This window comes from Cucurbita pepo, chromosome 11, assembly GCF_057944985.1.
Source record: "Cucurbita pepo subsp. pepo isolate OVF chromosome 11, ASM5794498v1, whole genome shotgun sequence".
Classification (NCBI taxonomy): Eukaryota; Viridiplantae; Streptophyta; class Magnoliopsida; order Cucurbitales; family Cucurbitaceae; genus Cucurbita; species Cucurbita pepo.
In genome coordinates this window covers 10,506,713-10,517,158 of record NC_141808.1, presented here as the reverse complement: position 1 = coordinate 10,517,158, position 10,446 = coordinate 10,506,713, and the positions used below count along the sequence as shown (strand labels likewise).

Here is a 10,446-nt window from a genome sequence, read left to right as displayed (position 1 = left end):
CTCCTGTAACTACTCCTTATTCATTCTTGATCTTCTCAATCACTCCTTTTCCTATTTATTCCCATAACCGAAGAAAGACTCCACCTCAACCCTTCCCCTCGGCTTCTTTCTCTTCTCTGGATCCTCTCCCGACTTACTCATGAACCTCTACAACTCGGCTTGACTGATCTTACCTCCTTCACTTATGGGTCTTAGAGCTTCTCCTCTTCAGTCTTTCTTTCTTTCTTTCAGTCTTTCATTCTTTCACCTCATAAACAAGGAATTATCATGATTTAGTTAGTTAGGGATTCTTGTAATCAAATCAGAGTAGTTTCTTTGTCTCGATCAAAGGCATAAATTGTGATATGAATCCAACAACTGATCACGTGCATGTACCCGAAGGACCGATTACAAGAAGCAAGGTTAAGAAGATTCAAGAGGCCTATACATTGCATCTTCAAAAGCTAGCTAGTGTACCGGTTGAAACAAAGACTTTTGAGCCCAAAAATCTTTATAGCATTAAGCATATCAAATCAAGAAGATAATGGAGTGGCTGATATTGGAAAGTAATTAGAAGACTTGCCTTTGGTAGTTGAATTACCAATTAAGGAAATTATTAATGTCTTATTTGATTCATTTTATATTTAATAGCATTTATTAATAGTTTGTATGAATTCCCTTATATTCTTCAATTTGTATTTAATAGCATTTATTAGCATTTATTAGTGGTTGGTGGCTGAACTTTATTATGTTAGGGTTACCTTTTAGACCTATTTAAAGGCATGTAATACTCATGTTTGGGGGATTTTCGTTGAATACAGAAAAAACCTTTGTGTTTTCTTGATACCCTTTTGGTGTTATTCTTTTTCAAACCTTGCTTTAGGTTTGATGTTTAAACTGATTCATTGAATTAGTTCTGATCAAGCTAATTCTGGAGTGAATTGTCTTGGTATCTAAGAGTGACCATCATAGATTCCAAGTTCGATCTAAGAGTCATTCATCTTCTAACCAGCTCTTGGTTGGAATCAATCCGTTAAGTTAGCTTTCTCTGTGAGCGTTTTGCAAGGATTCTAGAAGGACCTCTAGCTTTGCAAATTCTAGCATTATAGGCGCTTATCATTTGGTATCAGAGCATTTGGTCGACGTTCTTTGGCCGCTCTAGAGGTGAAATATCTTTACTGTTAGTTTTTTTTTTCTCCTTTTTGTCTCTCTCAGATTATCGGGAAAAAAAAAAAACCAGACTCTACATTCTTGACCTAGTACCAAAAGCCCACCTTTGAGTGTTAAACACGAGCGTCCCTGAGTAAAATTTTTGTGAGAAGTGTTGAGAGGCCCCTTGATAACAATGTCACATAATGGAGAAGCAGTACCACCAGTTCCAGATCTTAATACAACCATTCTTCAAGCAATTCAAGGTATGATGGAAATGATGATGGAAGATAGACAAGAAAGAAGGGCGCAACAACAAAGACAAGAACGAACATTACAAGAAGATGAAGGTATAGTAGTACAAGAAAGACAAGTTGATGGTAGATGGAGAGGAAGAAATAACCATGCAACTATTATGCAACCTAGAAGGATGGAAAGAGTACATGAAGATAGAGATGGGGGAGTTAAACTCAAAATCCCGCCCTTTTGTGGAACGGCAGATTCTGAGGCATACTTGCAATGGGAATGAAAGATAGAGCATGTGTTTGATTGCAACACCTATAGTGAAAATAAGAAGATGAGACTTGCTATTGCCGAATTTACCAATCATGCTAGTGATTGGTACCAACATCTCAAATCCGAGAGAAGAAGAAAAGAGGAGAATCCAATAGAGACATGGGAAGAACTTAAAGAAGTCATGAGAAAAAGGTATGTTCCAAAACATTATGAAAGAAATTTGAAAACTAAATTGCAAGGTTTGAGGCAAGGAACAAAAAGTGTGGCGGAATATTATCAAGAGATGGAAACTATGATGAAAAGAGCAAAGGTTAGAGAAGAAGAAGAAGATACCATGTCTAGATTCCTTGGAGGTTTGAATCGAGAAATTGCTCATCTTGTTGACAGAAATCCACCACCATATCTGGAAGACATGTATCATTATGCTCTCAAAATTGAAGACCAATTGAAGGAAGAAAAAGAGCATTAAAAAAGGTATACATCAAGAACTAGCATCTTTTCAAATTCTAAAACTTGGAACAAGGATAGTTTTGTGAATAAAAATGATTTTATGTCACCAAAAGAAAAGTTTGTGACTGCTAAAAGAGTGGAGGCTGAGAGTTTCAATGGTAAAATGAATGACGCTTCAAAGACGGTAAAAGAGAAGTCTAGTTCTATTCAATGTTGGAATGCAAAGGATTTGGACACATGAGCAAAGAGTGTGTTAATGAAAAAGTTATGGTGATAAGGAATGGTATACTTGATTCAGATGATGAATGTGAGGATCATGATTCATAGCTTGTGGAAGAAATCGCAGCATATGATGATGAGTATGTTGAAGAAGATAATTCCATATCTTTGATCACAAGAAAGGTACTCAATGTTCAAATCAAGGGAGAGAAATTTGAATATCAAAGGGAAAACTTGTTTCACACAAGATGTTTGATCAAAGCAAACCCATGCAGCTTGCTGATTGATGATAGTGGAAGTTGCACAAATGTGGTAAGCAGCTTCCTTGTAAAAAGACTTCAACTTTCTGTCTATCCACATCCAAAAACATACAAACTTCATTGGTTAACAAACAAAGAAGAAATTAAGGTGAATTCCCATGCTCTTATTTCTTTTATTCTTGGAAGATATAAAGATGATGTTCTTTGTGATGTCGTACCAATGCATGCAGGGGACATCTTATTCGGCCGACCTTGGCAATATGATAGAAAGGTAACATTTGATGGTTTGATGAACAAGTATACTTTTACTTTATGTGAGAAGAAATTTACTTTACTTCCATTGTCTCCATATAAAGTACTTTGTGACCAATTGAAATTAGAGAAGAAAAGAAAAGAATCTGAAGATCAATAGTGCAGAGAAGAAACTAAGGTAAAGGTGAGAAAAAAAAAAGTGGGAAAAGAAAACAATATTCAGTTCTTGTCCGGAAAGAACGAAGAATTTGATTTGAGGACAAATCCTTTTAAAGAAAGGGGGGATGATATGAATCCAACAACTGATCACGTGCATGTACCCGAAGGACCGATTACAAGAAGCAAGGTTAAGAAGATTCAAGAGGCCTATACATTGCATCTTCAAAAGCTAGCTAGTGTACCGGTTCAAACAAAGACTTTTGAGCCCAAAAATCTTTATAGCATTAAGCATATCAAATCAAGAAGATAATGGAGTGGCTGATATTGGAAAGTAATTAGAAGACTTGCCTTTGGTAGTTGAATTACCAATTAAGGAAATTATTAATGCCTTATTTGATTCATTTTATATTTAATAGCATTTATTAATAGTTTGTATGAATTCCCTTATATTCTTCAATTTGTATTTAATAGCATTTATTAGCATTTATTAGTGGTTGGTGGCTGAACTTTATTTTGTTAGGGTTACCTTTTAGACCTATTTAAAGGCATGTAATACTCATGTTTGGGGGATTTTGTTGAATACAGAAAAAACCTTTGTGTTTTCTTGATACCCTTTTGGTGTTATTCTTTTTCAAACCTTGCTTTAGGTTTGATGTTTAAACCGATTCATTGAATTAGTTTTGATCAAGCTAATTCTGGAGTGAATTGTCTTGGTATCTAAGAGTGACCATCATAGATTCCAAGTTCGATCTAAGAGTCATTCATCTTCTAACCAGCTCTTGGTTGGAATCAATCCGTTAAGTTAGCTTTCTCTGTGAGCGTTTTGCAAGGATTCTAGAAGGACCTCTAGCTTTGCAAATTCCAGCATTGTAGGCGCTTATCAAATTGTTCGCTTCCTTCTCCCCTCAGCATGTTCAGCTGGAAGAACCTGAGATGAAGCACCCTGAGTAAGACCCGCAAGATAGATCTACCCCCTGCACCCAACCAACCTAGTTTTGGGGCTCAAGTCGAGTCTCCTCCCTCTCACATCAGAAAGAGCTCTCTCAATGTCTGGTGGAGTAACTCGATGTTGAATTGAGGATCTAAGATTCTCGAACTCCGGCCTCAAGCCCATCACTTAGAGAGCCCCTTTCCTTTAGACTCTATACTCTATCAGGCTATTCTATGTTAGATGAAATTCTTCCCGACAAGAGCCTTTCGAATCGATCGGTGTGTGTGCCCCTATCTTTGTTTGAAAGGAGTCCCTCATGCTCAGCTGGTCCCATAGAAGCCTAAGCCTTCGGTAATAAATAGTATAGCACACTGATTTCTTTGACCGATAAGCTAGGGCATGTTCTTCATGTTGCAACTGATAGAAAGAGAATCATTCTGAGAATGAAGATAACTTATGGTTTCCAAAATCTCTTGACTTTAGCGGTAGCAAAAGAGGTGACGGTGTATATGGGGCTCAAAGGAAGTACACAAGTAATCTCACATTTGAAGCTAAGCCCTTTTATCTTTTGTAGGCAAATCTCCTTCTCGAGTCTTGGGAAATGGAAGCGACCCCCATCCACATAAGCACCAAATCTTTTCCCGAACAAATCATTCTTCATCGCATAAGCCCATTACAAGTCATTTCCAGATGCTTCTTTCGGAAGAGAACGGGAAAGGCCTATGGAATCCATTGTACTAAGACCGGCAAGATCATCCAAGGACTGCAAATCGGGACTCAAAATGAGTAAATCTTGCTTAACTCAAGCAATCACTCAAGAGAAGAAAGGATTTGAGCTTTCCGGATTGGTAAAAGAAAGAAGAAACCGGGTCGTCTTTTAGGGCAATAAAAAAAAGGGCTTAAATGAAAGGAGCAGGAAGAGTCTTTCACAAACTCGAGTTCAAGACCTCCGATTCAAATCCGATCGACTAGATCCGATCACATGATCAAGGAACTATGAATGAAGAAGAAGTTCCAGCCAATTGAGATTGGGCCTTCTTTCTAATGGAGAAGGGCTTCAATAAAAAGGAGATCGTGCAAAGTGGACGTTCTAAATAGCATGGCCGATTGCATCCCGAGGACTTGATTGATTAAAAAAGTAGCGTGGAAAAGTTCTTTGATTGGAAAGAACGAGAGTAGGTATGCGAAGATTCAATTCCTGAGCCCGGGGGTCATGCCTCAATTTGGTGGGATCAAGTCTAAGTAAGGCGTCAGCAGAAAGGCAAAGGGAAGTACATGAGACAAGATGCGATCGAGGTTACGGGAGAAATGTCTACCCTCCGATTAGATAGACCCAAAGCTTGTTCTAAAGGGTAAACTTCGCTTGTTTGTTAGGATAGGGGGAAGCGTACAAGAAAGCCCCTACTTCTTCTAGTTGCGGAGTTCTACCAATTGTTTATTCGCAATGGCTTGAACGAATCCGACGAAGAATCCCATCCCTTGCTGGATAGGGCTTGAGGTTCGAAATCCAAGATTCAATCTCAATGCATCAGATGTGGTGGCCTATCAACTAGCTCTAACTCTCAAGGCCGAGGAAAAGCTAAAGAGAAGGACCACAAGGAGGCACCGAAGGTGATAGGGGATTGACCTCTCCCGGCGCGGAAAGAGACCCCTTTTTCCCTTCCCTCAATATATATGGGACGCTTGACTAAGAGTTGAGAAAGTAGCTCCATCCTACTCGTTGCCCAGAGCCACTGGAGCATTGTACAAGTGCTTAAGGCTCCTTGGGGCCGTGGCCACAACTCTTTCTTCTAGTTGTCAAGGCTTTTTAGCAAGCTACCCCTATCGGCGAGAACTAGGCTTGGTTTGGTTAGTAGTGCCCCTTGTCCTGTAGGCTCTCCGGCCAATGAATTCTTCAGAGCGGGACAGCAGGCCGGGAGGACGGGGACCAAGAAGTGCCTTGACGCGCCCCACTACTTCTCCTCCTTTATTGCAATTATGAACTCCACGGAACTTTCTCAATTCCAACGCAACTTATCCTTTTGTAGCTGACGTAACAAACTACGCGAGCCTCCCAACGAAGCCAACAGAAATCCTATCCGAATCAAAAAAAGAAAAGGCAGTTTCATTATGGTGGTATACCAGCCGCCTGTTCTGGAACTTCCAGTTCCAATCGAAGCATATAGATCTGTAAATGGATTAGTATGTATAGCTACTTCAGTCGTGCTCGTCCTTTCTCGAAAGTATCTTTTTTCTGGGAACATGGTCAACCAGAAATTCTGATGTTCGCGATTCGTCATCCACTGATGTAGAAAATGCTCCTTTTTTCCATTCTCATATGAGGCCGGAAAGTTTATTGGCAACTGGTCGGCACAAAGTTCTTTATCATGCTCAAAGATGAGCCGATCGTTCGTTAGGGACGGTTTATAGATCAGCAAATTCCCACAAATGGAATGAGAAGTAGGTCCATGTAAATGGTCGATACCTCGCAAACAACAACGCTCCTTCCCCATATGGAGTTCGGAACCCAAAGGCAATCGTTGAGTGAACTCTATCTTCTTTGTGTGAGTTGACCTAAGCCGCACCATTACTGCTGGGGTGGGGCTCGGCCTCCGAACCGTATGTGAGACGAGTTTCTGCCTCATACAGCTCGGGCCACAGACCGGGGGAAGTTTAGGAGAGATGGGGAAACCCAGCTGCTGCCGGTCGGGGAAAACCAATTCTATAGCTCCCGCGCTTACCATTCTTTCTATTATCCGATTTTCTTTCGGGATAGGCGGCTAATACTAATATCTAATAAGTTCAGTCCTCGTCGTCTGACCAATTGGCTCGGACACCAGACCGCTCGTGCCCGCCCCCACAACCACACGGGCTCGCCCTAAATGGAATGGCTCTCTTAGTTACGCTGTGCCCTGACTCGAGTCCCCATGTCCGCTCTTCTCCGCCCGCAACCCAAGAAGTTGGCTTTGCCAACACAAGATTAGGGTCGTCCCCTTCATTCTATGCTGACTCCGTCCCCAGGCTGGCTTTTTGGGAAGCCCGTTCCCACCGCGCTCACGGCCCGGCTGGCCTGCCTGCGGTAGTGGGAATTCTCCCGTTCCCTGGTCAAAGACTTGGTTGGATGCGGGATCTACTCCACGAGGAGCGGTACAGACGTAGATGATATCATCACGACCTCTCTTTTCGTACCGCTAGGGATGCTTAACACCACTTCGCCAACTGGCGTTACCTGCGCTTTCGTCTCTCTCAGTGTGGTCAGCACTGGGTGTTTCCGAGCTGCGAGGCTTACACCCATTCGCATTAGTTCATCCAAAGTTCCTTACCCTTATGCACGAATTATGGAATAATCCATCTTCCTATCAAGGTTAAGGAGTCAACTGAGCATCTCAGCGGCGGGATTGAATACCCGGATCGAATCAGAGTTCACGCCGCTCGCCCTGAACAAATAGGAGGCATGGGCCACAGGTCGCACAAAAGCCACCAGGTCGCACGACAGAAGAACACCCAAGATAAAGATGCACACTCCTCCATGTGAAATATTCATCTTCATTGGAGCTTTTTGGTAGTAGTCATGACCAACAGCCATCAGCTGCCGGCTCGTTGGTAAGGCGAGAGCTTCAAGCCCGATTTCTGGTAGCACACCCCACACACAAGTACCACCCGACGAAGGACGGACGAAAGCTACAGGCCCAAAACCTTCGAACCTTCTTTCTAAATGGGGGTGCCCGGAGCACCTCATCTTCTCATTGCATCCTTTCTCATTCCCGTTAGGCCTGAGTGTTTGGCCTTTACTTCTCCGCGCCCGCTCACGCTTCGCTGAACTATGGCGTGGTAAAGAGAAGAGAGTACGAAAGAATAGTAAACAGAGCACACCGCAGAAAGATAAAAAATATGAGAAGTCTCCCTTGGATGAAAGAAGAAGGAAATGAAGAAGGGGAACGAAACGAAATGAGGCGTTTCTAGCTCGAGTTTCGGATGAGCTTCTCCCAATTATGTCTGGTAATAGAATAGGGCGGCTTGCTCTGACCAAGACTCCACTTTTTGCTCCGTCCAGAGAGCGTATGAATTTCCTGGAATGTAGATAGACCAAAAGAGGGAATAAAGAGATAGGAATAGGAATTATAGTACCATTGGAAGAAGGGGCACCTGTGGGAACATCTCTACTGACAAACCATTTCAATAGTACGGGTGTTGCCGTGCCACGAGGCACGACCATGGAAGTAATGAAAAAGAAAAAGTTATTTAGTTGGACCATCCGCTCGAGATGTTCGAGTTTCGCTTCTCATCAGAAGATGAGACGCTAAAAATGAAAGTGTTCGGAACGCATACCGAAAAGATACCAATGAAGCCGACCATTAATGACTAGTTCGAAGATGTTGAGATATGATTCAAAGTATTCAAAATGAAGATATGATTTGAAGTAGTTGAGATATGATTCAAATATTCAAACTACCAAGATTTTAGGAGATTTTAGGAGATTGTTAGTAGATTTGAATTTATCTAGATTTGCATGATTTACTATTTATGGTCTAGTGTATTAGGTATAAATACTGGAATTGTGTAACCCTCTAGCCATTAAGTCAGTAGACATTAATAAAGCACTGCAGCTTCTATCTATTCTCATCTATTCCTATCTCTTTCACTATCCCTCTTCCAACAATTTTGGTATCAGAGCCACGTTCGTTCGACACGAGGGCGAGTGATTATTTTCTTTCACAAAACAAAAATGGCAGTAGCTGGGTTTTCTTCCTCTGCACCGTTGTTACCAACATTTATTGGTGAGAAATACGAGTGGTGGAGCATCAAGATGAAGACCTTGCTCAGATCGCAGGAGCTATGGGACTTGGTGGAGCACAGGTTTGCTGATGTATTAGAACCCACAATAGAAGAAAAGGAGAGACTAAGAGAAACCAAGAAAAACGATGCCAAGGCTCTATTCATTATTCAGCAAGCAGTTCATGAGACTATTTTTTCACAAATTGCAGCAGCAACCACATCAAAGCAGGCATGGTCAATTCTACAGAAGAAGTTTCTAGGGGACTCAAAGGTCATGACAGTGAAATTGCAATCTCTAAGACGTGATTTTGAAACTCTACTCATGACGAATGGCGAATCAATTGCTGATTTTTTGTCAAGATCAATGGCAATAGTCAGTCAGATGCGTACCTATGGAGAGAAAATTTCAAACGAAACAATTGTTGCAAAGGTGTTGAGAAGCTTGACTCCAAAGTTTGACCATGTGGTGGCCGCCATAGAAGAAGCTAAGGATCTATCCATACTCTCCGTTGATGAACTGATGGGCTCGCTTCAGGCTCATGAGGCAAGAATCAATAGAGCATCAGAAAGAAACGAAGAAAAGGCACTACAAGTGAAGGAGACAACCAATAACGAAAGAGAAAATATTCATTTAGTAGGTAGAAGTCGTGGAAGAGGAGGATTTCGCAACTTCCATGGTGGTCATGATAACAGTTGAAGAAGTGATGGACAGAGACAATTCAATGAATAAAGGAATGTCATACAATGTTACCATTGTAGAAGGTATGGTCACACAAAATCTGATTGTTGGTATAAAAATCAACAAATGAATTTTTCAGCAGAGAATGAAGAAGAAGAAGAAAAGTTGTTTGTGGCGTGCATGGATACTAATCCGGAAAAAGGTAGCTTATGGTTTGTTGATAGCGGATGCTCGAACCATATGACAGGCACCAAATCCTTATTCAAGGAGCTTGATGAGACGCAAAAGATTAAGGTGCAACTTGGAAATACAAAAGAGATGCAAGTTGAAGGAAAAGGTACAGTGAAAGTCGAAACTAGTCACGGTAAGATAAAACAATTAGATAATGTTCAATTTGTACCTGATTTAGGGTACAATTTATTGAGTGTTGGACAATTGATGACCAGAGGACACTCAGTTCTATTTGATGATAACACATGTGTCATCACAGATAAGAAATCAGGCTATAAAGTTGAAATTGCCATGACTTCAAATAAGATGTTTCCACTTGATGTTTCTAACATGGAGGATTTTGCTCTTACTGCTAGCATGAAAGATGATTCAACATTATGGCATCTCAGATATGGACATCTTCATATGAACGGCCTGAAAATACTTAGGGATAAAGGTATGGTTTTTGGATTACCAAGAATTGACTCAACTAATTTATGTGAAGGATGCATTTATGGCAAGCAGACTAGGAAGTCCTTTCCTGTTGGAAAAGCTAAAAGAGCTTCACATTATCTAGAACTAATTCATGCTGATTTATGTGGGCCAATGCAAACGAAGTCCTTGGGTGGAAGTATATACTTTTTACTATTCGTTGATGACTATAGTCGCATGAGCTGGGTTTACTTCCTACAAAATAAGTCAGAAACTTTTCAGAAGTTCAAGATTTTTAAAGCTATGGTAGAGAACCAAAGTGGCTGTCACATTAAAGTTCTTCGCATAGACAGAGGTGGCGAGTTCATATCTAAAGATTTCAATCTCTTTTGTGAAGAAGAGGGCATCCAAAGGGAATTAACAGCTCCCTACACTCCATAACAGAATGGAATCGC

The 10,446-nt window shown here is 41.1% G+C and overlaps 1 pseudogene; it reads right to left on the bottom strand.

Annotated features, from left to right (window-relative positions):
- Positions 1–6,567: 6,567 nt before the first annotated feature.
- Positions 6,568–7,196, bottom strand: LOC147790249 (uncharacterized; annotated as a pseudogene).
- Positions 7,197–10,446: the final 3,250 nt, after the last annotated feature.